The 27,193-nt window shown below is 41.5% G+C and overlaps 1 protein-coding gene and 1 non-coding gene across 2 annotated transcripts in view; both read left to right on the top strand.

The window, feature by feature from the left end:
- The window catches only part of dtd1 (D-aminoacyl-tRNA deacylase 1), an 89,336-nt gene that overhangs the window by 41,976 nt on the left and 20,167 nt on the right, over nucleotides 1-27,193 (top strand). The gene's annotated exons all lie outside the window — the stretch shown is intronic.
- On the top strand, nucleotides 23,873-23,945 carry trnag-ccc. The gene has a single exon. It is a non-coding gene; the product is annotated as a tRNA-Gly (tRNA).

The raw sequence follows: 27,193 nt of genomic DNA, 5'->3' as shown, positions 1-27,193 counted from the left end.
CGGTGTTTACAGCAAGTTTTACGGGCGAGGCAAAAAGAGGACATCGAGAGATGAAAGGGGTTCAGCTGCTCTCAGATGGCTGAGAGCCTTAAATTGTGAAAGCAAACAGCAGGAAGTGACAGGAAATTTTCCAGGTGATCTGCCCGAGACAGGTCCAAGAAAATAATACCTCCGGCACTGGGCTTGTTGAGAACGAAAGTGCCAAAACATGGTGAGCACATGACCGGAGGATGGGTAGCATCAAACAGCCTCAGGCAGAGGAAAAAATCTATTGTTACTGAAGGGTATTGGTCTGGCTGCTTTGCTTGTTGGGCATACAATTTGATTGATTACGACCTGAGCAGTTTGGAGATGAACTATGATAGCGACCGTTGTCCGCCCATCTTTGGGTGATCACCAACCAGATTACATGATCAACAATAGAGCACAGGGATGAAAATACTGAATGCTCTGTAGCTTCAGGTCTGAGCCCATACTTTTAGCTATGTTGTGAGATTTAAAACATTATTGATTGGTGACTATTCACTGTACAGTGCACACCAACAACTGTGAAGTTAATTAACAAAGAGGAGCAGAGACCAAGCCATTAAACAGACAGCACTGCAATGCCTTGAGCACCTGTATTCTCCAAGTCACAGTAATGAGGGAAAACTCTCCTAACTGCAATGCTGTGAATAAACTTCATGTACCACTACACTTCTGCAGCATGCCCTGCATTCTGCTGGCTCTCAAGGGATTCCATGGTTTATACGTGTATGATCTGAGCTATGTTTTTTTTCTTTTCTCCATCCTTCACTGTTTTCTTCTTTGCCTCCTGCATTTCCTTCATTTCCATTTTGTGCTTTGCCTGTTTTCTCTGTGGAATATCCTTTTATTATTCTCACTATGAGGTGTCAGTTTGGCTCAGTTGGTAGCACGCTTGCCTCTGGGTAGAGGTTGTGGATAAAACTTTGTCTTGACTTGAGCTCATATTCCAACTGAAATGCCATGCAGTACTGGGGGAGAGCTACTATCCTTCAATGTTAAGGAAATCCTATCACAAGTGGGGTTGCAATGTAAATCCTATGATATGTGGGGTTGGAATGAAATGGAAATTCCATTATGCATGTATGTGTAATGGAAATTCCATTGCATTCGTGCCTGCCATGGAAATCCCATTATAAGACCACAGAGAAAATGAGTGCACTGAGTGAATGGAGCAAGATCAATCCACAAGAGAGCACTCTGTCAACTTGAGAGAGAATATCAAAGAGCAAAGAATAGAAAAATAAGCTCGAATAGAATAGGATCACATTATGTCTACCTCATTTGTCCAGTCCTTTCTGCATTTCCCCTCAATTATTATTTTTTCTCTCTGTCCACCCATGTGCTAGTTTAATTGTTTCGAGCCATTTGTGGGCACAAGACAAATCATCAAGAAATGCCAGAAGGTCTGACCTGGAAACACTGTGGTTTCAACTATTGGAAGGAATGAAGTCTGATCCATGGAGTTGTTTCATGCTTAATAGTCGAATGTTATCAACTCATTCACCGTGAGAAAGATTGAAAGACTCTCGCCCACACTTTCCTTGCAAACAGCTAAGTTCTGAAAAAAGCCGTCCACTTTAATGTGACCAATTTTTTAAAAATCCTGGCCTGATCCACACTGGACCTCCTTATTTTTCTCCCTCTTTGTATTTTCTGATTGTTTAACACTTTCTGTGGTCATTCAGCGCAGTTCTGATCTGAAAGAGGAGAAGTAATCTGGTTCTTCATTTCAGCAGGTGGCTTCAGAGATTCAAACCAGTTGGAAGCTTATAAACTCACAGAGATGTATGCCCAACTCAATATGAACCACCAGCTTCCTGACACAAAGAGAAATGTTCAGAGTCTATCGGTATGACTTCACTCTCTGAACCGCAACCAGTGTGCTGTTCACTACCAGGGTTTGAGAAAGGAATTGGGCATCTTCCTGTCACCTAATGGGATTCCGGATGATTAGGTCTAGAGCTAGAGGGTGTTGAAAAGAAATTTTGTGGGAATTGGGCTGGATAGGTTAAAATGTACTTAAAGAAAACTCCAAATGGATTTGCAGTTTATAAGTTGGGCCATTAGCAGCCTGTGGGGTGAGTCACTGATTGCAGGTTTTGTGAATTTACAACCATTATTAGTGAGTTCACTGAAATATTGTTCTGAACTCTGTTTTCGATCATACTTGTTTGAGCAGTAAGTTTTCTGTGTAAAGCCCAGTTCTAAGTAGAGCCCCTTTATATTTTATATTCCCATTTCTCTTTTTAATACTAAAATAATAATGCTTACATTTGGTATAGCGCTTTTTACGTCTGGAGGACATGTGAATTCGAATCAGCGAGTTTTTTCTGGGGTGTAAGTCTATCCACGACTAAGTCTATCAGGCTGCCTCCTGAGCAGTATTGGTCTTTGGTCTGTCACCAGTAAATTAGAAAAAAAGTTTTGATCCTGTTCAGTTTCCATTTTTAATATTGGAAGATCACTGTTCATTCAGACAGACATAGTGACATTTATCCCTGAAGATTCTATGTGCCCCCCCCCCCCAACCAAATAAAAAGTTTCTGCCATAAGGAGTTTGGTACATGTCTATAACAGCACTTAAAACAAAAAATCATAGAAATTAATGCTGCCTTCCGAAAAGAACAGATCTTTTGTCTACAATAAATAGCTCTGATGAGTTTTGAGAACTACTGCATGACTTTATTCTGTACTATAGAATTTTTTGATGAGGTAACGGAGAGGGTGGATGAAGGTAGTGCAGTTAATGTAGTTTATATGGACTTTACAAGGATAGTACCAGGAATGAGGGACCTTGATTATGAGGAAAGGCTGGAGAGGCTAGGATTACTCTCATTGGAGCAGAGAAGGTTACGAGGAGACCTTCAAAATCATGAGGGGATTTGATAGGTTAGAAAGGGAAAAACTGTTTCCACTGGTGGGTGTGTCGGTGACTTGATGTCTCTAAAAGAAGCAAAGGGCAGGTGAAAAGAAAATTTTTCACGCAGCGAGTTGTTTGAATCTGAAATGCATTGCCTGAAAGGGTGGTGGAGGCCGATTTGATAATAACTTTTAAAAACATGGTGAATGGGTATTTGAGGAGGATGGGTTTGCAGGGTTGTGGGGAAAGGGCTGGGGAGCAGGATTGACATTACATTGCTCTTTTCAAAGAGCCAGCACAGACTCGATGGGCCGAATGGCCTCTTTTTGTGCTGTACGATTCTATGGAATCATAGAGCTGACACTTGATTCTGGGAGCCTGACATTTGCTCTGGAAGCAGATTGTGTAATTTCTAGTTTCTGTCTCAAACAAAATCTGCTAATCATTTAATGACTGAGGTCTAGAATCCTGCAAATGTGACAGCTGTCTGTTGTCAAGTAGATCACAAAACACCTCAAGAGAATCAGGTGATCGTCCTTTGGCCCATTTGATCTCATCCTTCCAGAATACTCAACTCAACACCTTCCATTGCATCCTCAAGCTAATTTTAAATTGACACTCAGCCACCCTTTCTGGTAACCTGTTCCAGCTATTGATTGCCCTCGGCATAAAGAAACATTTCCTGGGCTCTGCCACGAAATTGCTCTTCATCCCCTAGAACTTGTGGCCTATTGTCCCCTTGCCTCGTGATACGAGTGGAATAGTAACTGGATTAGTAAATAGCTGAAAGGAGTGAAGTAGGGGGCCATAAGTCGAGGATGAAGTCTCACCAGCCAGGGTGACCTTCATGGGACATAAATCCTGTTTGCAGTGAGCAATCTTATGTGCATCATCCCGGCACATAAGACTTTGTCACTGACACAATCCTTGTGCATCGTCTGGAATCTGAGTTTACATCACAAGGCGCTTTACCAGTGGACAGGCGGTAATATTCTTATTGCTTTCACGAGGAGTTTTTTTTAGCTCCAATATATCTCAGGATCCTGTTCATTTCATTTATTGCTGCTTCACATTGTTTGGACATGAAAAGCAATGAATCTCCTAATCCCCCTTAGTCTGTGTCAGTTTTCCTCTTGGTTAGCTCTCTCTATTTCTATACAAGGATATTTCTCCACAGGCCCCTTATTTTTACTTGCTAAATGCAGCTCCTTGCGTTTGCCAATGATCAAGCCGGGTACATTTATTATTGAGCTGTCTTTGTAAAATTGTGGCTGCCTTGTCTGATTCCACAGTCCCCTAAGCTTGGTGCCATCTACAAATTTAACTACAGTACCTTGTAATTAATTTGCAAACCTCGGTTATTTCTGTATAGTAGGAACAGGACGATTCTTAGCACTGATCCTTGAGGCACCACCTCTGCCCATTTTAACTTTGCTCCCCTTATAACTGAACTCTGCTTCCCTCCCTTTGGACAGTTACTAATTAAAACTTATATCCCATCTTTGGTATCCACAGGCATTAGTTTGTAAATCTTGCGTCAGGTTTTTGAGGGCTTAGTAGCAATTGTTGATAAATTCTCCCAGTTGTGAAAATTGAATAGCTGACCAGCTGTTCCTATTGCCTCCTTAATTCCATTCAATTTATCATGAATTAGGAAACAAATTGATAAACTTATTAACAGAAAGTCTTTTGTTTCGTAAAGATTTAGTGTAGAAGCAGCCATTGTGAAGTTATTTGCACGTAACCATTGAGTAGAAATTCCACCTGGGTCTCGATTTGCTCTATTAATGTAGTGTTTCAATTTGTTGTTGTTATTTCAGAGAGCACAGAATTTGGCAAATTATTGAATTCAGTTTTAACTTTGTAGTTCTTTCTTAAAAGAACTTACAAAAACACAGGCTTCAAAATTAAAGATTGTAATTAGAATTTACCAAATTCTGGATGCCCTTGAATGCTACATTAAGAGAGTAAATGTAGACTGTTGGAACTTTATCCTGAAGGTCCTTTGAATATGGCTCCATAGTAACATCAGAAGAACTGGGAGGAATGTTCAGTTAAGTTGTTGGTGCTGTGCAAGGCCTTGACTGTAAGTACTTCAGCCTTTGAGGGCGGTGGTTCAAGCATATTGTGATTGACAAATTTGGAATTAAGTAATCCATTTTAGATTTGTGCAGACTCCTGAGCAATCAATGTTTCGTCTACTTGCTGTTATTAATATACACCCATTGCCCCTCCTCCTCAAACCCCTTTTCCCTCCCCCTACCTCCCATCTTCTCCTCTTGTCTCTGGTTAGAAGGTTGTCTTTTCAAGGACTATGCCTCACAGTTTTGACTGATGTCTTCCCAACATGAAATGTGGTATAAATGTAATCTGTGATTGTTGACACTCTCCAGTGCAGTGTTGGGGGAGTGTTGCCAGAGGTGCCGTACTTTGAAGATGTTGAACTGAGTACTTGTCTGCCTGTTCAGGTGACCATCAAAGAACCCGCAGTGCTGTTTGGAAAGAGAATGGAGCTTTTCCCTGTGTGCTGGCCAACAATCCTCCCGATAAAATTGGTTGTTTGTGGGAATTTGCTATGTGCAAACAACAGCTGGGTTTGCCTAGAAACCACATTCAATGCACTTAACAGTAATTACTATGATACACATTGAGATGTTTGGACATAATAAGATGTTATAAAAATGCAGTTTCTTTCTTGTTAAATAGCAATAGTTGGATCAACAAAGCAGCGGTTCGCTTCAGGAACCATTAATACTGTAGTAACTCAAGAGCAGGGAATGGAATCTTGGTGGTAATGGACAGTGAGTCACGCTGTTGGGGGAGTAGCACTGGCACAGTCTCATGGTCTAGGCTGATAATCCAATGCACACTGTCCCGAGTGCCTCTTCAGGTGGATGCTAAAGATCCCATGGCACTATTTGAAAAGAGACGGCAGTCTCTCCTAGTGTCTTGGCCAACATTCCTCCAGCTACAAATTGGTCATTCACTTAATGGCTGTTTGCGGAACATTTCTGGATGCAAATTGTCTGCCACGTTCGTCTACAGAATACGCAGTCATTACACTTTACAGTAAGTCCTTTGAAGCGCTTTGAGATGTCTTGATGACATGATAAGATGCTATAGCAAAGGCAAGGTCGATTATTATTATTATAGGCCAGCAAAGCCCTTCGAGTCTGCTATGATGTACACCAGTGCTTAAATTCCTGTGACATGGAGCCAATGTTAGTGAATCCCGTTGCGAACAGCTGCTTTTTCTTATAACCCATCTTTGCTTTTTCTACCCCCACTGTTGCAAGCTCATCCCATTCTGCCATGGATTTCCGTCACTCTGTTGCGAGATTGATTTTTTGTCTCTGGTTTCCCACTGTGCCCGTTAGTGCAACAAGATCATGGTGTTGTTTCTCAGTGCCTGATGTGTGATGTGATTCAAAATGTAATAGATGCGTCAAGAGAAACAAGACAGGTACTGCGTTTGAGCAAGATTTAAGAGTCTGCCTTAGATTTATTTACCATGAATTCTAACACAGGATTCCTCAGCAATACAGACTGGTGTGGAACTAAGACAAACAAGAAAGTCCCACATATTGCTGCTCATCTGAGAGGAGCTTGCCAGAGTGCTACTGGTTACTGTCGACCTGGCTCAGTCGGTAACACTCTTGCCTCGAGTCAGAAGATTGTGGGTTCAATGCCCGCATTGGAACTCATATAGTCTAGGATGACACTCCAGTGCAGTGCTGGGATGTGTGCTGCATTGCTGGAGGTGCCATCCTTCAGATTAGCTGTAAAACCAAAGCCCCTCTGTAGCGAGTAACGAGTTTCAGTTTCATGTTACCCTGCACATGCTGAGATACAAGGGCAGTACTTTATCATGGATTTACTATCCTCGGGTTCAGTTCACAAAGGAAACAACTGTTACATTGTGAACATCTGAGTACACGTTAGCAGTTTCAGCTCTGACTGTTTTGCTCTTCCTATTACTCAATCTGTCCCTAAAAGATTGCTATTGCTAAGACGTCTATTATAGCACAGCAATCTGATTTAAATCTGCTTTCTGCTGGGTTCATAAAAGTTCTGATTCTGACCCTTCACTGGCTTGTCTGCCCTTTCCCCTTCTCTACCAAAATTCCAACAAGTCTTAGCCTGAAAGAGCGTACTGGTTATAATCTTAAAGTTAAGAAAGTGCAGACATTTCAGAAATCACTAAATCCAGTCTGTTTGGATGCTGATTTACTGCAGTTCTTACAAAGAACCAGCTTCCAAATTAAGATTGAATGCAAGAATTCTCCATAGTTCTGTGCGATCTTGTATTTTAAGTTTAAATAGGCTTACAGCCTAAGAGTAGATAGAATTTCAGGCTTGTTATCCTTTTACAGCACATTGCTTGCAAGGCACCAATAAATGGCATTTGGCTTTAACACCTGCTGGGCGCTGCTTGGCTCAGACCTGTGTTGGCCTGATGCTCGTTGACCAATTGTTCGTACTCACTTAGCAGCTTTCTGGTGCTCTCTTGGCCCAAAAAGCTGCCTGTTGATCTGTGGATCCACAAGAGGGAACTCTTCTTTCACCAGGAGGCTCTGCTGTCTCCTTTACTCCCCCTTCGCTCCTGTTTACAGGATACTCCCTCTCTCTGTACAGAAATAGGGGGCGAGGTTGCAAACATTAATTAATCATCTCAGATTCAAAGGACAGCAGTTCTAGCTGGAACTGCCACTAGAAATGTGGCGTGAAGGTAGGTTCACCGAGTGCACTTGCACACGATCACAAGATTAATTCGGATGAAAACATCCCTTCGGTCCATCTGATCCCATCCCTCAAGAATACCCACCCTGCTGTCTTCATTACAGCTTCAAGTTGTTTTTTTAAAATGCTTTCAATGACCTGGCCTGAACCATCTTTCCTGGTAATCTTTTCCAGTTGTTAATTACCCTCCAGATAAAGAAATACTTATTGGTGTCTGTCCTGACATCGCCATTTGCAGCTCTGCAATCTTGTTTTGTCCCCAATGTTGATGTCAGAAGGTATTGACCTAGGGGCTCTTCATAGTCAACAACAATAACAACAATACATTTGTATATCAGCTTTCACATTGGGAGGATGTCCCAAGATGCTGGACAGTCAGTGATTTGGACCCGAGCTGGGGGTTGGGATCAGGGAGGGTGGAGGGCAGGGAGGGTAGGGGTAGGAGTGTGACCGAAGGCAAAGTCGATAAGGAGGGTCTTGAGCCTGTGTTGAAGGAGGCAAGGGAGCAAGCATGGTGAAGGGACTGTGGGATGGAGTTCCAAAGGGTAGAGAGGCTGAAGGCCCGATCGCCGATGGTGGGGTGGGCTGGGCGAGGGACATGGAACAAGTCGAGGCCCACGAGTGGAGGGAGCCGACAGTTCAATATGGAGGTAGCAGGTCACAGAGGTAGGGAGGAGCAAGGCCATGGAGGGCTTCAAAGGCAAGGACAAGGATTTTGAACTCTATCCTCTGGGGGATGGGGAGCAGTGGAGCCAGGCGAGGATGGGGATAATAGGGTCACAGATCCTGGTGCAGGTAAGGATATGAGTTGCAGAGTTCTGGATGATCTGCAGCTTGTGGACTGAAGAGTTGGGAATACCGACAAGCATAGTCGTAGTTGGCGGAGTTGAGGCTCGATGTGATGAATGCATGGATGAGGATCTCGGTGGCCGGAGAGGCAGTGGCGGAGCCGGGCGATGTTATGGAGGTGGGGGAAGGCAGAGCGGGTCATGGCACAGTTGTGAGGTAGAAAGAACAGTTGAAGGTTAAACAAGACACCAAAGTTCAGATAGACGATTTGGGAATATTCTTTAAGCTCCAAGAAAATATGCTTTAAAAGAGAGCTGAATGGGAAACATTTTAATAGAAATAATGCCCCAAATGTCATCTAGACTTAGCTGGAAACACTATTTTGTGTAATTTAAAATCACACAGAATTGTGAAAAAACTGCTTTCTTAAAAATCGGTCTTAATTTGGAAACTGTGGGAAAATGGCTTTCAAATGAAGACCTAATTTAAGAACTTTCCACAATTCGGATAAAATCGTTGACTAAGAGACTAAGAGTTGTTAGATATCAAGAGAGATATCAAGAGAGATCACCCAGCATTCCATTTAGGTAAAATCTGTTAAGCCAAACTTTACTAGTTCTATAAAGTTACACCATGGAGGGATTACAACAAAGCAATGCTACCGTGGGACGAGACGTTCAGCAGCCGAGGTTCCAATCTGTCTTGTCTGGTCATTCAAGCTTTTGATCTTCCATCAAGTCTTCACTCGTGCTGCTCCGATCTTTTTCTTGCCCCTCGTTCTTTGTTCTCCCTGTCTTTATACCCTCATTCCACTCCCTCAAAACGTTCCACCAATCTCTTGGCAGTCATTTACAATCCGTTATTTTACATACCCTATCTATCTAACTTACACCATTCAATGGTTGGTGAATATGTTACAATCCCTCATTAACATATCCAATCATTCGTTTCCTTCAGTCCTCTTTCTTTGTACTGACTCCATAATTACATGATCACATGTTCCATGACCTCTCGCCCATTTTGACCCATTGTTAGTATGTGAATTTTGCACACCTTATGCTTACAGAGTGGTTGGCATTTTGGGGACACTGAAGATCAAACCATGAGGTTTTGTAAGGAAATGGTTCATAGGATAAGAAAATGGGTGCTTGTGAGAAGATAGCAGAGGACTATTTAAAGGGTTCATAAAGGAAGTAGAAATTAAAGAGGATTCTGGAAATTAAAGAGGATTTATGGCTTCTAGATGATGAGATAGATGTGTCAAAGGAATCTTTGAGAAAGGCTGGAAGAAGTAATAGTCTGCTCCTATATGAAACTTGCTATTTTATTTTACTCTAATGAACTGAATAAGCACTCAATACTCTTAAGTGCTCTGAGATGTTACCTTGCGTGAAGAGCGTATTTTAATAAATGGTGTTATTGAATGTGTGCCCAGGGAGAGGGAAAAGTGGAAGATTGTGTAAACCTTTCTGCCTGCAGTGATAACAACCACAAAGATCTTATGTCTTATTGTGCTTGTCTCATGGCTCACCCTTCATCTACAAATCCATTCACTCCCTGGCACCTCCTAATCTCTCTGAGCTTCTCCTACCCTACTTCTCCGCTCACCTCATCCACTCAGCTAGCTCGGGTTTGCTGTTCATTCCCCCCCCCCCACCCCACCACCGATGCCCTGGATAATCATCACATACCATCGATTCTAACAACCTTAACCTCTGGAACTCCTTATTCACATACCAGTTGCACTAACATCGATGGTAATAATAATAATATTAATAATAATCCTTGCATTTAACCTAGCACCTTATCAGGTTTTGAGACATTTCAAAGCGCTTCACAGAATATACTGGAGAGTGTACTGCTTGTGCGCAATTGGCTGCCACATTTCGCCCACAAAATATACAGTCAATTCACTTTACAGAATATTCTATGAAGCGCTTTGAGACGTCTCGAAGACGTGATTAGGCATTATATCAAATGAAGGATTTTTATTATTATTTTCACTATTTTTATTTCAGATTTTCAGCTTTCACATTGATTTATTATCTTTATATGTGCCTGATGCCATTGCCTTTCAGCTGCCCCAAGTGAGTAAAGACTTTCATTGTCTAGTTTCAAACCTATTTACAGGCCAAGCTGGAAGTTGAATAGTTTTCTTGCAGACACTGTGTGTGGCTGATGCAGAGACAAGCACTCAGTGTTTGTTAGGTGAGTGTTTAAATAAATAGGAGCTGGAAGTGGAACACTTCCTTGGAGACTCTGCTTTAGGTCATCATAACCACAATAACCTGCTGGGGACATCATTACTCCTCAGCTCAGATGACAGATGGTGTTTGTATTCAGTAAAGCACTTGTGCGTTTGTCTTTTCCATTTTTGGCGTGTAACAGAGTGCAGGCCTTTCTCACTTCTCTATCCAAGATCAATCCTAGAAAAATATAAGCTTTCATTCCTCCAAAATACATAATCAGATACATTGGATTCATCTCATAGTTAACCACTTATCTGCACTCATCTCTGACTTGCATTAACCCTGCAAACCAAAGCCCTAATGGTTAGGGTGGTCCTAGTTGGACAAGCTCTGGGAAGATTGCTAGGCAGTGCTTTTAATGGTAAGTTACACACAACTTTAGTTGGTTAAACTCCAGCAGGATCCAGGGCACACTCTGAGGTCTCTGAGCCTTGGCTCTTGCCAACCTGTGTCTTAATATTTTCCAGAATTAGGAAAGCAGGGTGTGTCCCTCCAGGGAGATAGTGAATCTTCCATTCCAGTCTCAGGGTAATTTCCATAGCTATAAATACAGTCACTACATTTTACAGAGAATACTGTAAAGCACTTTCAGGTGTTCTGATGCAAAAGACTTTATATCAAATTCTCAAATGATTATTATTTTTATGACATTTACTCACCAATAGTTATCATCCTCTCGAACGACTTGCAGTTTGTGTAGATAATCACAATAACTCCCAGGGACTAATGATTTATTTTTCGTGACTACTGAGGCCACTACAGAGGGTTGATTCAATTGTGACATTCAACTGCCAAGCACGTTGCCTTGGGGGAAGCTCAGCTCCAAGATGGAATAAATGAACATGATATTTTAATCCTGTTACCTGTTACATTGGTACATGAGTTGGCTGATGTCTATTGTACTGGTTCCTGCTATTTGTTTTTTTATCAATCTGTAAAAATTGCTAGAAATACTGGAAAAGACATATTGTTACTTTGCTGAATGAGGCTTTGTGTATTTGAAACTTGCCGTGAGCACTGAATTCTGTCCTGCAAGGTTGTCTGAATAGTCACATCTGTTGAAATTGTCACATTATAAATTAAGAAACTTTTCAGCTCCTGGTATGAAAATGGAGATTACAGGAGATAATATATTTTTAAAAAACTTTCATTTGATATAACGCCTCATCATGTTCTCAAGATGTCTCAAATGCTCCACAGGATATACTGTAAAGCGATGTCGCTGTGTTTATTTTGTGGGTGAACAAATGTAAGGCTTTAAAGTGGATTAATTGTTAAGGAGAGGGTCATGAGAATGTGGAATTCATTGTAGTGAAGCAGAAAGCACTGACATATTTAAGAGCCAATGTGCTGCATACTTCAGGGGCAAGAGATATGAGAAGGGGCTAAGGAGGGGTGGAGGCTCCGGTGGAGTATAAACATTGAGACATAGAGAAGATGTTTCCACTTGTGGGGGAAACCAAAACCAGGGGCCATAAATATAAAATAGTCACCAATAAATCAAATAGGAAAGTCAGAAGAAACTTCTTTACCCAGAAAGTGGTGGGAATGTGGAACTTGCTACCACAAGGAGTAGTTGAGGCGAATAGGATAGATTCATTTAAGGGGAAGCTAGATAGGTACATGAGAGAGAAAGGAAAAGAAGGTTATGCTGATAGGCTCAGTTGAGGAAGGGAAGGAGGAGGCTCATGTGGAGCATAAACACCGGCATTGACCAGTTGGGCTAAAGGCCTGTTTCCGTGCTATATACTCTATGCAATTCTATGTAATAAACACCGCACATGTTAGTTGGGCCAATGGCCTATTTCTATGCTATAAAGTTCTATGTAATACAAGCATCTCCTTTTCTTCCCTGGTTTCTAACACTACTCTGCATTGGTTTACATCCTCGGGTTGTGTTGGTGACTAGCTCGCTTGCACATGAAGTGCCACTTGTGCCTGAGTGCTTTGTGTTAATTACTGATCCACAATGAGGCGCTTGCAGCATTTGGGCAGTGCAGAGGAATTAATTCCTGGCAATATTAATGACCTCATCTGATCCCCTTAAAGTATTGCCAGGATTCACAGTATAATGATACACTTATATTAGAATGATTACAACCTAAGGGACCCTGTAAATTGCTGAAAATAATTAAAACCGTCCAGGCTAGATGTATGAATTAAATAGAGAACATTCAGGTGGAGACACATCCTAGAAATTAAAGAACAGAAAGAGGTTATTCAGCCCATCGTGCTCTCACTTGAGCTGTGTGATCTGATCTCAATTCCTTGCCTTTTCATCCAAAGGCTGTGTGTCAGTCTGGCTCAGTTGGTAGCACTCTCGCCTGCAAAGTGCTGTAAAGTGGTGTGATTCGGTTTTGTGGGTGGACACTGCAGCCAATTTTGGACACAGCAGTGTCCCATGAACAGTCATAGAGTGAGTGACCAATTTTACTTGCGAGGATTGTTGGCCAGGAGACTAGGAAAAACTTCCTTCTCTTTTTTCGAATAGTGCCATGAGATTGCTATTTTCCTCTTGGACAGGCAGACGGGACTTGGGTTAGTGCCTGCACCTCCAACAATGCAACACATAGGCAAGAGTGCAATGGAGTGTCAGCCTAAATTTATATGGGTTCTGAATCCCTACATGCGACTTGAACCCACAACCTTCTGATTCAAAGGCAAGAGAGCTACTAACTGAGCCAGGCTGACGGAATGTGTTCAGGAATGCTGCAATGCAATTTTGACCTCAATACTCTAATCCCAACCTCCCTGTACCTTTCCCTTTTTCCCTTTCAGGTTTCCTCTTTAAATGTTTATCCAGGTGATAAATCTGAGCCTCACTTGGTGCTACTGAAAATCCTCGGTGGAAACTCTCCATTACCAGACGGAGATAATCTCTGTTTTAATATTTAAAAGAATATAAAGGGTTCATTAAGCATTGTCTTAAATGGGGATTGACATGTAATGGAAGACAGCGTAAGTTCTATACCTGAACATTGAATCGCACCCGGTGGTTAGGCTGACTGAATGTTTGAGACTTGGTACTGAATGGCAAGGGATTTCCTGTGACTGTCTCCAAATACCATTGCACCAATTTGATAGGCCTGAAGACACCAGTGATCTTAGCACTAGAGTTGCTTCAGGACACAACTGTGTTTGGAGATCCACTGGTAGGGTAGTGGACCAGGCAACCAGTGTCCCTGATGTGAAAGGTGCTTCATAACTATATATTGTGTTCGGACAGTAACATTTACAAAACAATTTTGTCATGATTTTTGTAGGCTAAACCGTAGCCTCTGTTTACCTAGCAGTAAGAAGGAACCCGTTTGTTAGTAAATTGATGGATCACTTTTCCGGGGGTAATCATCCCTTAAAAAATGACAATAATTGTTGTTCAAATTTGGAATGATCTGCCCGAAAGGGGAGTGAAGTCCGATTCGATAACAGCTTTTAAGAGAGAACTGGATAGGTATCTGGGGAAGACAGGTTTGCAGGGTTATGGGGAGAAAGCTGGTGATTGGGGTTAGTGAAAGTGACTGCTCTGTCAAAGAGCCGGCACAGACTCGATGGGCCGAATGGCCTCCTTCTGTGCTGTAACATTCTTTGAATAATAGTGTGGTCACTCAGTCCATGACTGTTTGTGGGATGCTGCTATGTGCAATTGGCTGCTGCGTTTTGCCCAGAGTATGCAGTCAATTCACTTAACAGTATGTTCTGTGAAGCGCTTTGAGACGTCTGGAAGTGATAAGGAGCTATATGAAATGCAAGGTTTATTATTATTATTAACCTGCATCCATAATCTGATTGCGAATGACATTTTTATTACCATTTAAAGGAAAGTTGATGAATATGTTCACTGATGATATTCCCCCAATTTCATGATCTTCCAGGTGCAGTATTTCTGATGTTAATCTCGCTTCTGTTGATTTCATTTTTTACTTCAAATTAAATTTCATTGCATCGGTTGTGTGAATTTTAATTTGTGCAAATTTCATTGGGTTTAAAATATTGTAATTACTCAGGCAAGTTTCTATTATTAAGGTGAATAATAAGTTCAGTAAACCTGTGGTTGAATCTGGATAAACGCATGAATAGATTGTCAAAAAGGGTTTGTCAAATATTGGAAACAGATTTGCTTTGCTGTAAACTGCAGATCCCCCCATCCAGATCAATGAATCATTTGATGAGCAATTGAGGCTAAATAGGAAGAAAGAAAGAGACAGAGAGAGAAAGAAAAGCTTACATTTTCGAAATGTTTCAAAACTCTTCATTGTAACTTCTGTCAAGTGTAGTGACTGTTTTGTAGGCAAACATGACCAGCGTTTTGCTCACAGCAAGGCCTCAAAAACAGCCATGAGGTGAATAACCAACAAATATTGGGCAGGACACCGACTAGTGTCAGAATCTTTAATATTCACGTGTACAGGCAACAGGGAAAATAAAGCAGAAAATGTTTCCTTTTTTTTCTTTTTAACATGCTTTTTAACTTTTTTCGATCGCCTGTGAAAACACAGTCCTCCTGAAGTGAAAGGTGCTATACCAAAATCAAGGATCGTTTTATTATCGATTCATATCTCATTGAAAGTGACTTTTCTAAACTATAACTAGAAGCCTTGCAAATTGACTGCCCTTTGGTGAGGCACTAGAGGTCATGAAATAAGAAAAAAAAGTCCAGTAATACAGTACCTTCCATGCACTGCCTGCATTGAATTGTCAACCTAGACTTTATGAGTTCAAACCCTGACTTGGTCATGAACCCACAACCTTCTGACTCAATCGAGAGGGCAACTGACACCTTGTGCTTAATGCAGACTTAACTTTTCTATTCACTGTATATGGATCGCTCTCTCTCTGTCTATCCTGGTGTCTTTCTGTCAGTCTCTCTCTCATGCACGCACACATGCACAGACATAATGCATCCATGTATGCAGACAGGTACACATCTTTTATGTACACACACACATTTAAACACCTCTACACACATATATTTTCACACACCTACACCTACACACACACATACAGGTACACAAGAGATGCTGAAAGTTACCAGAGCGTTTATTTCCTTATTTAATTCTTTTTCAGTAGCTATTTAATGTAGCAAAAACAGTTTGTTACTTCAGCTATTTGCCTTAAAATGTCATTGCTGATTATTAAACAATTCCACGGAGACCTAATTTGACTCCCAATTACGTTTGCTGTGAATCTGAAAAGGGAATTGGATAAACACTTCAGAAAAATTAATATCAAATGTTATTGTGGAAAGAGCAGGGGAATAGTATTGGAGTAAATATCTCCAGTGGGGAAACTGGCACCAGCACAAATGTGATGGGCTGAATAGCCTCCTCCTGTGTTGTAAACGTTCTGTGATTGTATGAGGCAGTACATTTCCTGTGGAGTCACTCAATATATTCAGCAAGTTTAGAGAAATCATTCCAGTTCTGTTAGAATACAAGTCACCAAGGAATGTCAGCAACCTGCTGTGTTGTGAATCAACGAGAATTGCACAGATCGGAAAATATCCAGACTGTTGTGAGCTGCACTGGACCCTCCCTGTGATATGTGTGGCAATACATGGTTTCTAGATAGTGCAATAATCCAGGCATGTTCAGAGGTTGGGTTGTATTTGGAGAGTGTTTCTAATAATGAAAGTCTGATGTTTTATTAACGACTCAAAGGCGTAGGCTGTGGGAGTTTTGACAAAGCGATTGCTTCAATTATTAATTGTAAGTGAGTTTTAAAACATAGCTAAGGACATTTCTACGCTGGTTGCACAGTTTTCAAAGGCAATTATTTTGCCTGAGAGCATTTGTTTGGCTTCTACAATTAAAATTATTATTTGGAGTCAAAGACATGTTGAGGATGGGTCAAGGAATTTGATGATTCAAGTAACTCTCTTTAGATGCTAATTTTGTTTGTACAGCTGGGTGTCGGAACATGTGGAAACCCATCACTGAATCAAAATGAAGACGTCTAAAAATTGCACATATCTGAAAATATCCTCAGAATCTACACTGTTGTAAGATGCACTGGACCCTTCTGTTGATTCATAAGAGTGTGTAGCCCGTATTGAGAGTTCCACATATTATGCTACATTCACATGAAAATTTCCCTGTTTCCATGTTGCAAACGTTCATTGTCCTCATAATGAATGTATCCATCTGTTGGCTGGTGGGTATGATGCTGAGATGGATGGGTTATGTTGGTGTGTCTGATTAGCTGTCAATTTCTTCATGCTGCAAACTGACTAAACACCACATACTTACTTGGCGGCATTTGGATCAGAATTTCTTTGTATTTTTTCTTTCTCAATTCCATCCACAACCCTCCTGGCTTGTTACATTCTGCCATCGGCTTTGATTTTTATTTTGTTGTCGTGGCTCTCACTGTTTTGCACTGTGGTTATGGTTCTTTATGGCTGTTATTCTGGAGCAGAACCCTATGTCGCACATAGAAAGGTACTCAAACCAGTTACCTCTTATACTGCTGCCTTTGTGTATCCAAAAGTATTGTTCTGGGTTTACTTTTTTTATTCTATTCAGCCTCGAATATACCTCATAAGGTCCCCTTTGAGGCTATTCGTTTTGGAAATCAAGAGCTCTAGTTTATAGCTCATCTAGCAAGCTCATTCCTCATCTCCCTTGGCAACTTCTATCTCAATTATTTATTCCTTCTACTTTTACTTCCTAACGTTACAATTGGTTTCAACACACCTGAGATGGAGAAGAACAAACATCAGCCAGGGTCCCACTTCGAAGTGACACTGATTGACCCGAGCACATCTAGTGGGAGGGTTCGGGCTCAACTGTGATGGATTGCCTGCAGTCGAATAGCCTGACAAAAATCACTGTCTGGTTCCGAACATCAAGAAAGACTGCTTGACAAAGGCATTAGACAGTGGCCACAGCCCAAGAGAGAGAGAGAGCAACAAAAGCGTGTTGAAAGCACAGGGTAAAAATTGAAGTCTGAAAGTGGGTATCTCAAAGTTGTACAAATCCTGGTTGCACTGTGTGCAGACATCAAATGGATCTTTCCCATTTTGAACAAAACTGGTCTGATTTAAGGACTTTTGTTGGACCCACACCTGTCGTTGCATTTTTAATGAGAAAGGTTGGCGCTTCTTTTCTATATTAGGTGGCATAACAGTGGTGCAGGAAAAGATAACTGTACTAATCAAATGAGATCCTGATGATCAGAGGCTATCTTAATTCCTTTATTGGGGGTCGTTTTTGTGGTCGTTTTCTGCTTTCCACTCAAATGGTGCATCATTATTTGTCAAAAAATACAAAGTCGTCACACTTTACTATAAATCCTGTGAAGCTCTTTGAGATGTGATACGGCACTAAATGAAATGAAAAGACTATTATTGTTATTAATAAAAATTATTGTTATCACCGTTTATTGGAACAGTTGAAACTGATGAGCAAAGGAAAAAATCAATTCCTTACATATATCTTTGAGACTCCAAATAATTTTTGTCATCAGAACTTTAGCAAGAGTTTTTTTTTCAATTTCTTCCCCTTCCTTTCCCCCATCCTCCTGCCTTCTTTCATTCTATCCCTTCGAATAGGTACACATTTTGTCAGGGCCTAAACAGTGACTTGTTGGAAGCAAATTAAATTCCAAACCTGATCCTCTCTTCATCCAATTTCAATGCAGAACGCCTTCCAGTAGAGGTTGCTGGATATGCAGGATATAAGACCGAATAGTCTTCCGGGCTGAGACTGGTAGGGATTTCAGACCTGTTTTTCACTGCTATACTTAACTAGGACTTGCATTCAACATTGCTCAATGTACAGTCAGCAGTAACTGACTCTGCCCTTCTCGATTGGAGGGATGCTAAGTTTGGGTCAATGTCAGAAGTGAATCTGTCTATGTTCCATCAGTCCTTGGAGCCTATCTGAGGATCTTGGGTTTATACCTCAGATAAGCTGATCCTGTTGGGATATTGCATTGGAGAAAGCTTCCCTGTCTGTTCGGTTGCCTGAAGTTCCTTTCTTATAAAGCAATTCCACCTCTTGGCTAGTGCTGGACTGCACCGTCCATTAAAGCAGCACTTTGAAGTCAGCATCAGGTGCTGGGAACGGAAAGAAAGACCAACTAGCTGTTTGGTTTTGTGCCCAGTTGAAGTCTAGATCGTTGAACTGGTAGATGGAATGCTCGTCTAAAGTAGCAACTTCCCTTCATGAGACGGTTCCACTTGGCTTCATCCTCCACCCGCACTCAGTGTTTAGGATTCCTTTCAAGATATCAAAGAAAAACTGCCCTGATCCAGACCAGATGGTGGGTAAAGTGTGCCAATTGTTACTTGGATGCGGACTGTAGTTGGATGTGGACCTACTGAGAGAGGCCACTATAATAACAATAATAATAATAATCCTTGCATTTGATATAGCGCTTTTCACGTCTCAGCCGGAGTTAAATTAAGGCTGAATTTGAGAATTTTCCTCAAATTGGCGCTAACTTAAATTTTAAGATGACCTTCAAGGCTAAGTCTAGGTGGAATTTTAAGCCTGATAACAATGCAGCCCTTTTATAAAACACTTAATTGTAGTGCGAATTTGGGTGTAAAGCGATTTGCACTGTGAACTCTGCTCTCCTGAGCATGTGTGCAGTGCGCATACAATGGGTGATTTCCGGGTCATTTCGTCATCACCAACATCACTTTCTTTTTCCTGTGCCTGGGTAAAGTAGGAAGTGATGTTACAAGCTTCCTGTGCGAAACGAGCCAACATCAGGTCGTTGCCAGTGTCACTTTCACAATCTGTTTAATTTTGCTTGTCAACACTTGTTATAATGTCCAGGAAGTTGGCCATTTTTGTTTTAGCATGAGACCTGACTAGTACACGCCCTGCGTGACAGTTGTCCGCGCTCCTGCAAGTTAAACCCTCAACCATGCCTTGTCATAAACCAGGTTAGGTTTTTATAGATCCTAAATGCCATGTTATTATAGGATGGATAACTTGGGCCGAATGGCCTGTTTCTGTGCCATGTTATTCTACGTATTGTAAAAGTCTTTCTGTGATATTGAGTCACAGTGTACAATGTACAGCATTACAATGTGCGTAATGTTTAAATATCCATTATTTTTTCTCCAAACAGATCTCAATCCAGTGACAGCTTTCTATTCTGTGAATCACCCTTGGCTGTCGGTTTAGACAGTGTTTATGTATAATGGGTTTAACTCTTAAGACTTCAGTTGCACCTCAGTGTCAAGGTACTATTATCTCTGTAACCATGGTAAGTACGTAGACACAGGGCTGAGCCTCTCATTAAATGTTTGCATAATCCCCCTTTTTTAACATTCACTCAGTACATTTATATTTCAGGATTAGCATGACTAGCAGTGATTTAAGAGGATTCCTTTATAAGGAAACTGAAAGTACATCGTACCGACTGGTGGAAACTGTAGAACGATCTTCTTTAGGGGTGGTATTCTTGTGTGTTGGCGTGATGTACTCCCAGTTACTGGAAGCACTTCTCTCTCGCATTCCTTATTAAGGAATCCCATTAGTAATTTGTGTAGGTTAACCTGCAGTGTTAACTTGATGAAGTGTTAATAGTGTTAACCTAGTCCAAGAGGTCTTGAGGTCTCGACTGACATAAAAATCCATGTTAGATTCTAAGGGTAGTTTCATGGCTGTAGGACACTGCTGTGCACACAAATGCATACACGACAGTGAAGAGAATAGAGGGGAATAGCAGGGCTGGGAGCTCGTGTGGAGTATAAACACCAGCTCGGACTAGTTGGGCCGAATGGCCTGTTTCTGTGCTGTATCACTGAGCGGAACTGAAATGTTCTGAGTTGCTGTTCGTAGGTGAAATTCCTACTGTAAGGAATGGGAATTAGAATGGGAAAACCTCAGTACAAGCCCACATCAGTTTCGTTCACAAAATATACAGTCAATCCCCTTTACAGTATATCCTGTGAAGCGCTTTGAGATGACAACAACAACAACTTGAATTTATATAGTGCCCTTCACTCTGGACAGCATCTCAGAGCACTTCACAGTAATGAATCTCGGGACCGAGCCAGGGGGAGGGGGAGGAAGGTGACCAAAAGTGCGGTCGAAAAGGAAAGGTCTTCAGTAGGGATCTGAAAGTAGGAAGAGAGGGGGCGAGGCAAAGGGAGTGAGGAAGGGAATTCCAGAGGCTCGGGGCATAGTGGCTGAAGGCACGGCCGCCAGGGGTGGAGCGGAGGATTCGGGGGACGAGGAGGAGGCCAGACCTGGAAGAATGAAGGCATGACATGAAAGACTCTACATCAAATGCAAGGATTATTGGTGGAGTCCTGTAGCTTAGTGGTTAGAGAACTTGCCTCACAAGCGAGAGGACCTGGGTTCGATTCCTGGGCAGGGTCAAACGTTGGACTAGTTTCCTTACTCCACACATCTCTGGTTACCTAGCAGTAAGTAGGAACCCAGCTGTTAGTCGATTGGTGGATCGCTTTTTAATAATTCCTTCAAAAATAATAATAAATAATAATAATTTGGTCAATCCATCCACGACTGTTTGTGGGACACCGCTGTGCAGAATCGGCTGCTGCTTTCGCCCACAAAATATACAGTCAATTCACCTTACAGTATATTCCGTGAAGCGCTTTGAGATGTCTCAAAGATGTGATATATGAAATGCAAGGATTATTATTATTATTACATCATCACAGGCCAAGAGGAATTTTTCACTTTCTGCGCTTGCACTCCCTGAGTAATAAATCTCAGACATTACATTTACAAGCTGCTTGCAAGCAAAGTCTATTTTCAGACAACGAATCTAGATTATGAAATTGGTGCGCTCGTTTAACTTTCACCACCTTTTATTGGGTCACTCGCTCCTCTCTGATTCAATGACGTTTGTTGCAGTCTGTTTCTTTCTGCTTGTCAATCTTTGTTTTCAACTCAATTTATCTACGCTTTCAAGTTACATTGATGTTTCCTTCATTTGTCCCCCAGTTTAATTCCATCTGCCTCCCTGTGTTTTGTATCGTAGCTTTCTATTTCCTCTGCATTCTAGCTGCCCTTCACTCACCGCTCATGACAATACACCAGTAGCACAGACAAAGCTGTTCATAGCAACAAAGAGACATATTGATAAAAGACCAAGCTGGGATCTAGCCAGTCCTCAGCTCTGACTCCAGCATGAAACTGTTCAATAAATCATTCACATCATCCATGGATTTGCAGGTTTAAAATGATTCCCACCTTGTAAATCATGATGTCTCCAAACAAATATATACACTAAAGGCTGAAAGGCAGGGCATTATTTTATAAAGTGATTTCTCTTCCTGTCAGTTTAGCAATATTGATTTGAATACATACAAGCTGGACACAAAGGTACTTGCACTGACACTAAAAAAAAAGTTAAGATTGTGGAGCGAGTTTCATACTGCTTATGGCACATTGTTGTGAGGATGCTGCATGGATGAGGGGAATAGGAGAGGTGGGGTGTAAACCTCAGCATAGAGTAGTTGGGACAAATGGCCTGTTTCTATGCTGTATTACTCTATGTAGCTATGTAAATTGGCTGACATTTTGCCTACAAAATACAGTCACTACACTCTTATGGTCAATCCTGTGATGTGCTTTGTAACATCCTCCTGAGGTGAAAGGCACTTGGTCAAATGTAAAGATTATTACTATTGCAGAATTTACTTTGCATGGAAAAAAGCCTCAATTCACAGATATTTTGCATGTGGAGTCCTGTAGCTCAGTGGTTAGAGCACTCGCTTTGCAAGTGAGAGACCTGAGTTCAATTCCAGGCCAAGCGAAACCTTGGGCAAGTTTCCTTACTCCACACGCCTAATAATAATCCCTCCAAAACAAAACAATAATAAATTGGTTAATTTCAATCCACGACTGTTTGTGGGACACTACTGTGTGCAATTGGCTGCTGTGTTTTGCCCACAAATATACAGTCAATTCACTTTACAGCATATTCTGTGAAGTGCTTTGAAACGTCTAGAAGACGTGACAAGTGCTGTATCAAATGTAAGGATTATTATTTATTGGTACTAAAAAAAACTTTGGATGCAAATGTCTTATGTGAAGTTCTTGACCTAACTTGTTGTGAGCAAATATATCAAACATGTTTTTGTCGTTAAGCTTGTGAACTCCTGACATAACTGAGTAAGCAATCCAGGGACAAATAAGTAATGAACCTTGCAAAGATTGTAATGGACCTTTCAAAGATTGACTTTTAATGGATACACCATGAGAATGTGGCTACAGCTGCTGATTTAAATGCTCTCTTATGTCACTTTCTGGGAAATTCCATCTTTGTTGCATTGTGGAGCCCTGTAGCTTAGTAGTTAGAGCACTCACCTCTCGAGCGAGAGACCTGGGTTTGATTCCAGGACAGCGTGAAACCTTAGGCAAGTTCCCTTACTCCACACATCTCTGTTTACCTAGCAGTAAGTAGGAACCCAGTTATTGGTCGATTGACGGATCAAATAAAAATAAATAATAAATATAATTTGGTCACTCAATCCACGACTATTTGTGGGACACTGCTGTCTGCCGCGTTTCACCCACAGCCAATTCAAGTAATGAGTTCGTCCACAGCCAAGTGTGTAATCTTATAAACAGGGAGAGCTTAACTCAGCCCAATCTTGGCTCCACACGCTCAGTTCCAGCAGAAATACTTAAAGACTATTTATTACTTCCTTATAAAAATATACCAAATCACCATTCTTAACAAACTTTGATTCCCTTAGATTCTGTGTTCGCTTCGAGCTCGGTTGTGCTCGGGAGCAATGAGCCTGGCTGGCGTTTACCTTCCTAAGCCTCAGTGAAACAGGTCCAAATTGCTACCTACCCTCTTTGAGATCAGATGACTCAGCACAGAACAGTGATTGAATTCTGACGTTCCTGGTGTGTATGACTCAAGTCACTCACTGGAAAACTCAATGAGGGGTGGCTGGAGGGCTGCATGATAGCTGTTAAATGAAATACGTTGCCATTTATTGTACTTGCACTATTATGCTGTTACATTGCGTTTTACAAAATCCTTTCGTTACTGGCAATCGCTTTTTTCCGCTTCTCAGTGCAGTTTGAAATGAATATGAAGCATTAAATATTTATGAAGTGTTTTGCATTTTTAATTTGACAACCTCTAAATATTCTGCTCAACGACTTAAGTACTTAAAGCAACCTCTATCACCAGAACCTAACTGCTCTTTAAGTAGGTTTGACTCATTTTCCTTCAAAAAACAAGAATAAATAGCTATTGGAGTCCTGTAAGCTCAGTGGTTAGAGCATTCGCCTCCCAAGTGAGAGACCTGGGTTCGATTCCCGGCAGGACGAAACGTTGTGAAAGTTTCCTTACTCCACATGCCTTTGTTTACCTAGCAGTAAGTAGGAACCCAGTTATTAGTCGATTGACGGATAGCTTTTCCGGAGGTAATAATACCTTCAAAAAAGGTATTTTATTATTAGGTCACAGAATCCAGGACTGTTCATTGGTCACTGTTATGCGCAATTGGCTACTGCCTTTTGCCCACAAAATATACAGTCAATTCACTTTACAGTATATTCTGTGAAGCGCTTTGAGACTACTTGAAGACTTGATAAAGCGCTATATCAAATGCAAGGATTATTATTAAATGTTTCTGGTTATCAACTTAGGAAAGTAAGGGTGAACAAGACTGTTTGTGGGTTTGTTTGTTGTGTTGTTACATTGCGTTTTACAAAATCCTTTTGTTACTGGCAACCGCCTTTATTCCGCTTCTCAATGCAGTTTGAGTGAAACATTGAGTTTATTATGTTTGGGATTATTGTGACAAAAGTCATGCTTGCATTTCAATAGGGAACAAATGAGGAATACAACTTTTTAAGTTTCTTTTTTGAATCATTAACACAGCTATAGGTTAAGTGATTTGGGCCTGAAGGATGTGGGTTCAAGCGCAAAGTTGGGACTTGTGCTCCCAGCCTAAGTTGACGCTATAATAAAGTACCTGGGGAGGTGGTGTTGTTTGGATGACCAAGATTATACCAAGATCCCACCAGCCTGCTCAGGTGGATGCTAAAGATCCCACGGCACTATTCAAAACAAGAAGGGAGTTTCTCTTGAGCTCCTGGCCAACAATCTCCCAAATAAAATTGGTTATTCACTTTATGGCTGTGTGTGGGACATTGCTGTGGACAAATTGGCTTTTACGCTTGCCTACAAATACACTGTCAGGACACTTGAGAGAAAACGCTGAAACACTTTGAGGTGTTATGTTTTGATAAAGCGCTTTGTCAAATGCAAGGATTATTATTATTACTACTTGATAAAAGGAGTACCATGAAAACTCACCATTAAAGACTGACCTATTTTGTTCTTATGTGTGAGATGCCATTGTTAGTGAGTTTGAGATTTTGATCAGTATCTGTTATAAATGGAGAGAAAAAGAAAATGCCTCATTGTGGGAGGACATTAGGTTCCACCATAACTCCACTCTTTGTTATAAAGTGCTGTGCAGATTGCTCTAACATTACCAGTATTGATGCATGGAAAGTGCTGTACAAGTAAAATTCAGCGTTGACTGACGTTTGTTGATAGCAAAGAGAAAACATGACTTCCTCTTTTGTTTCTGTCCTCATTTCTGATGGCAGTGTAGTTCCTTTTTGATTGTACCACCTAATATGAAGCCCATCCAAAGTATTAGCTTCCACTTCGAGCTTCATCAATGGGCTCCACTGCGGATGTGGTGCAGACCTGTGCTGTGCTGTGGGTGGGGACAGACACTGTGCTGTGGGGGTGGGGGGTGTTGGGGCAGACACTGTGCTGTGGGGGTGGGGGGTGTTGGGGCAGACACTGTGCTGTGGGTGGGGGCAGACAATGTGCTGTCTGTGGGGGCAGACACTGTGCTGTCGGTGCAGACACTGTGACCCTGGGAGCCATGGGTCTGGCTGTTGGAAATTCAGCTCCCTCTAACCCGTTTCCTAACCCCAGAGGGGGCACTAGGCTATGGAAGGCTTTTACACAAAGCCCCATCTACAGCACAGTGCCTGCACAGAGCCCACTGACAGAGTGAGACATGCTTCTGTATTCACTTCTGCTGATTTCATCTTAAGGGACGAGTTTGTCAACAAACCTCGTATCTCTCTCCTGTGGGTGGGGGAATATCTGTGCCAGCCAGACCTGTGGCTCCCAGGAATCCTGTCATAGCCTGAATGCAGGCTGACCTTTCACTCTCTGAGCTGCAGGGAGCAAGACAGTGACTGCCGAGATGTGGAATTTGCACCTGATGAAATTAATGAAAACATCACTTTAGAACCTATGGTGGTGAGGGGGCGGCTGGGGGGAGCGGGGGAGCGAGGAAATCAAACATAAACCCAGTGTGTAAAAATACCAGCCAACTATTGGATTCAATGTGTTACAAGTGCATGCAGACTTGATCAAAGAATTCTGACAACCTCGTAAATCACAAGAGCAAAGCCTGAGAGTTTACGCAGTTGTCAGTACTTGCGGTTATGTTCCAATGGTGTGCAGTAACATTATAACACAGTTGTGTGCTGCATTATTACATGATGTTTCCACAGCTGGCATTCGGCCATCTACCAGGTTGTCCTTTTGTAGCTGGTCCCAGTAAGCAGGTATCATGCCGAGAACTGGTTTTACTTTTTAAAGCTTTGAGTTTCTGGAGCATGTATATATGCCTCAAAATTTTGCACATAGCTTTCGATAGTCGTCGCTGTATTGTGAGGAACACATCTTTACTTGTCATCGAGGTTTACTGAAATTTCATTTTGTGTACTGATCAGACGTAAAGAGATTTGAAAGTAATTGCCAGGCGTAGTTAGATTTTTTTTCCAAAGCAACTATTGCTCCAGTATTTGGGTGATTGCACAGCGAAATTACGGCTGGAAATATTCCAAGTAAGTAGTCCTAAATCCCTTATTTATGATGAAGTCAAAGTTCAGTGAGGTCCCTTCATACAATGCTAAGATTTGGAAATATGCTCCTAAATTGAGTTAACATTGTGACCGCTCTGATCTCCAGCGGCCATAACCCTTGGCTGACCAGGTACTTCAATTATTTCTACGTTATTAGATCACAGTGATAGGATGATAGTAGTGAAGAAGTAGTGTTGATTTGTAAGATTTGAGTTTTTAATCTTACATAAGGATTATCTTGGATTCATTGAGCTAGAACAAGGCTGTATGTATTATTATAATAATAATAAGCCTTGCATTTGGGATAGCGCCTTTCACATTGGTTGCACTTTGCTGAGGGCCTCACAGGTTTCATTGTAAAGTGGAGTGCCTGTCTTCTTCAGGCGAACACGGCAGCCAATTGTGCACAGACATGTCCCACAAACAGCCACAAAGTGAATCGAGGATTGTTGACCGGGACATGGTTACACTTTCTTCTGCAGTGAACTCTAGTGTAACAAGCTATTGTATATGTACAGTAAACATGCTGCAGGTTTAAGTAACTGGTAGATTTTTACTATATGGAGATGTCAATTATGCAGAGTTGGAAAAATGTGAAATACAGCACATTTCACACAAATGGAAATACGTAAAACTTTATAAATCTGTTAAAGAATGTTTGAATTTGGGCA

This window comes from Callorhinchus milii, unplaced genomic scaffold (assembly GCF_018977255.1).
Source record: "Callorhinchus milii isolate IMCB2004 unplaced genomic scaffold, IMCB_Cmil_1.0 Scaffold3, whole genome shotgun sequence".
Taxonomy (NCBI): domain Eukaryota; kingdom Metazoa; phylum Chordata; class Chondrichthyes; order Chimaeriformes; family Callorhinchidae; genus Callorhinchus; species Callorhinchus milii.
Note: the sequence above shows the minus strand (reverse complement) of the source record. Positions and strands in the feature narration are given on the sequence as shown.